The sequence below is a fragment of the Misgurnus anguillicaudatus genome, chromosome 10 (assembly GCF_027580225.2).
Source record: "Misgurnus anguillicaudatus chromosome 10, ASM2758022v2, whole genome shotgun sequence".
Lineage (NCBI taxonomy): Eukaryota > Metazoa > Chordata > Actinopteri > Cypriniformes > Cobitidae > Misgurnus > Misgurnus anguillicaudatus.
In genome coordinates this window covers 19740162-19746161 of record NC_073346.2, presented here as the reverse complement: position 1 = coordinate 19746161, position 6000 = coordinate 19740162, and the positions used below count along the sequence as shown (strand labels likewise).

Genomic DNA, 6000 nt, shown 5'->3' with positions numbered 1-6000 from the left:
AGACAAGACATGACACGGATCACCGTGACAGAGGTGAGGTGTGGTCTGTCGCTGCATGACATTAATGACAGATGCATCTCTCTTAAGCTGAGGATCAGCTATGGGAGGCCAATAGGGCAAAAATGTCCAATCTGCTAAACCGCCAGGAAAAGTGTGCTTCTCCAGTACAGAGGACCCCTTTTCTGGGTGTAGTTTGGATCTCTACGATAGCAGGCACTGTTGTCTCCTGCTCATATAGAATCCATCCTTTAACCATGGGGTTCCTTGAGGGGCAACCCGTTTCTCATGATCAAGGTCACACGCAGATGCTTTGTGCCTTAGTATTATGGAAGAAACAATGGTTCCTTTCGGCCAGTGTTGGCCTTTTTACCATGTTCAGGGTTACGCGTGCATGTCTTATGTCTTCGTGCCCTAAGAATATGGAAAAATGCTGGGTTTCTGTCTAAGGCCCGGGGTGAGGTGCGGACTGTTGTCGCATGACATTAATGACAGATGCATTTCTGTTAAGCTGAGGATCGGCTATGGAAAGCCAAAAGGACAAAAATGTCCAATCAACTAAACGCCAGGAAAATTGTGCTTCTCCAGTACAGAGGACCTCTTTTCTGGGCATAGCATGGATTTCAAAGACTGCAGGCACGGTTGTCTTCTGCTCGTATAGAATCCATCCTTTAACCATGGGGTTCCCTGAGGGGCAACCCGTTTTGCATAATCAAGGTCACACGCGAATACTTTGTGCCTTAGTATTATGGCAGAAACTATGGTTCCTTTCTCAAAAAGGCCAGTGTTGGCTTTTTCACATGTTCAGGGTTACGCGCATATGTCTTCGTGCCCTAAGAATATGGAAACAATTTTTTGTATTTGTTTACAGGCCCCAAGTTAGGTGCGGTCTGTCGCCACATAACATTAATGATAGACGCATCCCTTTCTAGCTGTGATCAATTATGGAAAGCCAAAAGGGACAAAAATGTCCCATCAACTAAACACCAGGAAAAGTATGCTTCTCCAGCACAGAGGACCTCTTTTCTGGGCGTGGTATGGATTTCAACGACTCTAGGCACGGTTGTCTCCTGCTCGTAAAGAATCCATCCTTTAACCATGGGGTTCCCTGAGGGGCAACCTGTTTCTCATGATCAAGGTCACACGCAGATGCTTTGTGCCTTAGTATTATGGAAGAAACCATGGTTCCTTTCCCATGAAGGCCAATATTGGGGGCTCAGGGGCACTGTGTTTTACCCCTGCCTAGAGTTTTTTGGTCTGGCCCTCCACCTTTTAAGAATTTAGCCAGAGGGCGCTTAATTTGCTATGCTTCGTGCATGCACTGGACATGTATGTGCATAGTGCTGCCGGTGAACAGAGCAGTTATTAAAATGCTTCGGTTCGGCCCGGACTGAGTTCCCGGCCACCAAGCAGCATTTAGGTAGATGGATAGCTGAGGCTATCCCATGTGCTTATGAAGCCTCTTGACGGCCCTTTACTCTAACCGTCAGAGCGCATTCAGCTTAAGGTATGGCAGCATATAGGGCCCTGTGGGCAGGGGCCCCGATCCAGGATATCTGTGATGCGGCAGGCAGGTCCTCACCGCTCACTTTTGTACACTTTTGAGTTGGATCTCAACTCTATTCCTGGTGGTCGTGTGCTTTGGTCTTAGTTGTGCTTTGGTCTCATTTGTGCTTTCTACACACAGACAGGCACTTGTAGTCTGGCGGATTGGGTATAACGTTCCCAATAGTGTCAGCTCTGACGCAGCGTCGAAGTTCCCTCGAAAGGGAACGTCTCGGGCTATGTTACGTATGTAACCCTTGTTCCCTGAGAAGGGAACGAGACGCTGCGTCTTCCTGGCCATACTTCCGGCGTGCCTGAATACCCGCTTCGGCTTATGCGAGATAAAGTGGGCGTTCCTTTCCCTGTATTTATGCTCTCTGGCTTCCGTCTATGACATCACGCCCAACCATTGGTCGAATTTGATATACATACTCAGACGCCGTCACACTGTAGGGGTTTCCCCATAGCGTCAGCTCTGACACAGCGTCTCGTTCCCTTCTCAGGGAACAAGGGTTACATACGTAACCCGAGACGTTATGTATTAGTTTTTTGCATTAAACATACACAACAATATCCGCAGGTGGATACAGGCTACTACAGTTTAGTTTACTGTTTTAAGCTCTGACAGAACTCCAAGTGACTAAAATCATTCAAGTGTTTTACTCTACAATTTTGTACTGATAATCAAGAAATGAAATGTGATGGTTATATTTTCCTATAGTACGGTGTATATCTAATCTTTTATCTTCTGTAGGTGTCTGTGTGTGGGAATGGGCGTGGGTGCTTGTGTGGTGTATGTAATTTTAGTGTCTCACATTATGATTCAGCTAAACTAACATCCATTCTTCATAGCATCAGCTACAGCAACAACACAGATCATACCAACCTCTAAAATAAATTCAAGTCCTACTGCATCTTTACCTCCTAAACAAGGTATTGTATTTATCTGTCTCCATTTTGTGTGTAATTTTAGTTTCACCTATTTTTAAACAGATTTTCCTACTCATGTCACTTTCTTCATCATTAACAATCTAACTTTAAATTCTTTAACTTTTAGGGCGTTTTCACATTAGCACTTTTGGTGCGCACCCATGTTCGATTGACATCAGAGTTTGGTACATTTGGATAATGTGAACGCTGTCTTCCGAACTCGGGTGCGCACCCGCGAAACGTACTCGAGTCTGCTTAAAAAGGGTGGTCTGGGGTCCGGTTCATGTGAACTCCAGATCGGTTCGCTGCTAATGTGAGTGCAATCGTACCAAATCGTACCACTGTTAATTACGTATTATATGGAATGTCCCACCAAAACAGACGCGTGTGTTTGTGTGCGTGCACTTACCTTGACAACAAAATGCATAGAATGCTTGCTTGACTTTTGTTCTTATTTTTTTAGGGCTGAAACGATTCATCTAGTTACTTCATTTACTCAATTAAAAAAATTCCTTGAGGCAAAAATTCTGCCTCGAAGCCTCGTTAAATTCCTATGACGCGCACTACACGCGCCGAGATCTGATTCACACGGACCGTTGTTCAATGTTCAGGAAGCACATCATAGCGCGTGGTACATTTTGAATTTAGTTGACGCGATGGCGGAGCGAATATGTCCATAAAGGGCAGAGAAAGAATGTCTAAAGTTTGGGATCATTAACATTCAGCATCTGAACCGAAAACATCCACTGCTGTTTCACCAAGCGTCGATGAAACAAGGTAACGTAGCTTCCGCTGATTTTAATCCCATACTGTATTTGTAGTGATGTCGTTATGCGGTTTGACTAGATATGATGTTTAGCTTTGATGTTTTTAAGTAGTAAACGTATTCACGTTCAATTGCAGGAGAGTATAGCTTAAAAAAGAACCCCTTCACACACACGCATGCACTTTACAGGTGTGTGTACCAAAAAACGGCAGAACAGTGCAATCATATATGGGCAACTTGTAATCTGACATATTTTGTTCAATAATAATAATCTTTGTCTTATTGGAGTTTAGCATAAGGAAGTTATTCTCTCTCACGCGAGTCAGACCGATCGCGCAATGCATCACATATGCTTAAACTTTTATGTAGCCACGCAACAATAATTTCAGCATGCATTCACTGTATACAGCAGGACGTGATGTTGTGATTTTTCGAACGGATTCTTAACCTAAAATGCACCGCAATGCAAGTGATGCAAACCAGATGCAGCGTTCTATTGAAAAGGAATGTATGTATTTCTGCCGTACCAAAATGCAATGAAGCAGCTGAACGTCTGACTGGGGTGTCACTCTTCCTCACGCACAGAACGCGTGCACACACACAAACACAAGTGCACGTGCGCGCATACACACAGGTTGTTACCATAGCAAATAGGCTCACCCCAGAAATGATATATTATATGTTAGTAGCCTAATGGTAAATGCTGCAAGTGTAGAAATGTACATAAACCAGATATTTACTTTGATGTCAGGGCTAGATTACAGCATGAAACCTGTTGTGCATATTAATAAATTAAAGTGTTTAATTGTTGGCACTGGCACTTATAAACACTAAATGGGTAAAAATTGAAATAAACAGGCTTATTTTTTGGAGCCAAATACCTCTGTTTTTTTAGAATAAAAGCCAAATGCTTGAAAATTTTACAGTCACGTCATTTTCGTTGTGCATTATTTGTTTTGGTTGTTTAAAAACACATAAAAAATTTTTATCCGATTACTCGATTAATCGATCGATTTAGTGCTAGATTAATCGATTACAAAAAGAATCGATAGCTGCAGCACTATATTTTTTTAGACCTTTGGTTTTGTTTTCAAAGAAATAATACAGAAACACACTTTCGTCTGTCTGCCGCAAACATACTAAACTCGTTTCGATAGCAACGGTTTTTGCGGAGACATTCAGAAATCATCTCTCTGCTTGCAGTTCGTCAATTACGCTTGTCGTCTTCTCGTTTACAGCGGTTGCCAAGCAACATGAGAACGCTCCGGCTGCAGCTTGATGATGCAAGCGTACCGCGGTTCGGATTCAAAAATAATATGTGAACACAGTCCATGGGGGGCATGGGGAGGGGGGAGCAATCGAACTCGGGTTCGGACCAGGCAATCGCACCAAATGTGAAACCGCCCTTAGTTACATTTTAGTTTTTTGCATAAAACATACACATCATTACCTGCAGATGACTTTCAGCACCACAACAACAACTGAAAACACAGTGCTCTAAATAAAACAACATATAAAAGTAAAAATGACACTTACTGAATAAATATTAAATGAATAAATATTGATAACCAGAGGCATCACAAACATTTCTTATTTAGTGGATGCTTTTTGTCTGGGAACTGCTCCGGAGTTTTAGTGGAGTTATTGAAGGAATTCAGTAAATGTTGGTCATTTAATGTTGGTCGTCTTAGTTCTGTGCTGTTGTCATTGCATATAAAATGGAATGCTGAAAGCTATAATCTCACACAGCCACACTGTGTAACTGATTTCAGCCTATCCTAGAATATCTTAGGCAGTTAAGCAAGAAAAAATAAAATATAAGACACAGTCATCTGAACGCCATGGTAAGTCAAAAGGATCATAGTAAAAGATTTCTTACTTTTGGCAGAAGACAAAGGGTAACGTTTAGCTGTTCTGAAATGATAAACAAACAGCAATCACAGCATGTGAGAACACAGATTGGACCATTTATGTATATGGTCCTATTAACTGACAGATCAAAAATTAAACTGTTAACCGGGTAAAACAGACTAAACACCATCAGTGTAACTTATTTTAAATAACATTAAAAATAACTTATCATTGTATGCTTTTACAAAACTGTTACCATATGTAACAGAGGCCAGCAAGTGTGTGAGAGCTGTGCAGTCATTAAAACGTCTCGGTTACATATGTAACCCTCGTTCCCTGAAGTAAGGGAACTGAGACGTCAGGTCGTGCCCAACGAATTGGGAACGCGTCTCATGGGACCAATCTACTTTGAGAAACTTCTAAAACGCCAATGAACTTGGCATGCAGGTATTTGCATTTGCCGGCGCTGCCGCGCAAGTATTTTTAAAAGAGGCAGGAGCGAATACCAAATCATTACTTTTGCTGATAAAACCGAGCATCAGTGACCGGTGAATTGGGAATTCCTACCAAAGCGCCACTGAAGCTGACACTTCCAGTGCCTGTGTAAACCCTCTGACTCTGCTTTTTTAGGGAAACTGAAATGGGGTTAGAGCAAAGGCCAGTCACTACTTGTTTCTAAACCCACGATAGTAAAGTAGGCCAACTGGGAAGGGAACTCGTCAGGAGGAACTAAGATCGCTGCGGAAAGAGTACCCTCTAGGGCAGGGGTGCCCAAACTTTTTTTCCTGCGCACCCCCTTCTATGTCCCAACCGGGTTGGCGCACCCCCAATCCCCACTTCAAAAAAAAAAAAAAAACGCTAAAAAGATTTGTTTTAAAGACTCATGTTTAATCATGCGCAAATAACCAGGG

The 6000-nt window shown here is 42.5% G+C and overlaps 1 long non-coding RNA gene across 1 annotated transcript in view; it reads left to right on the top strand.

Annotated features, from left to right (window-relative positions):
- The first annotated feature begins 2384 nt into the window (after positions 1-2384).
- Positions 2385-6000, top strand: part of LOC129449190 (uncharacterized) — a 68197-nt gene continuing 64581 nt past the window's right edge. Inside the window, exon 1 of the long non-coding RNA XR_012371712.1 lies at positions 2385-2475. This is a non-coding gene — a long non-coding RNA (uncharacterized lncRNA). The remainder of the gene's footprint in view (positions 2476-6000) is intronic.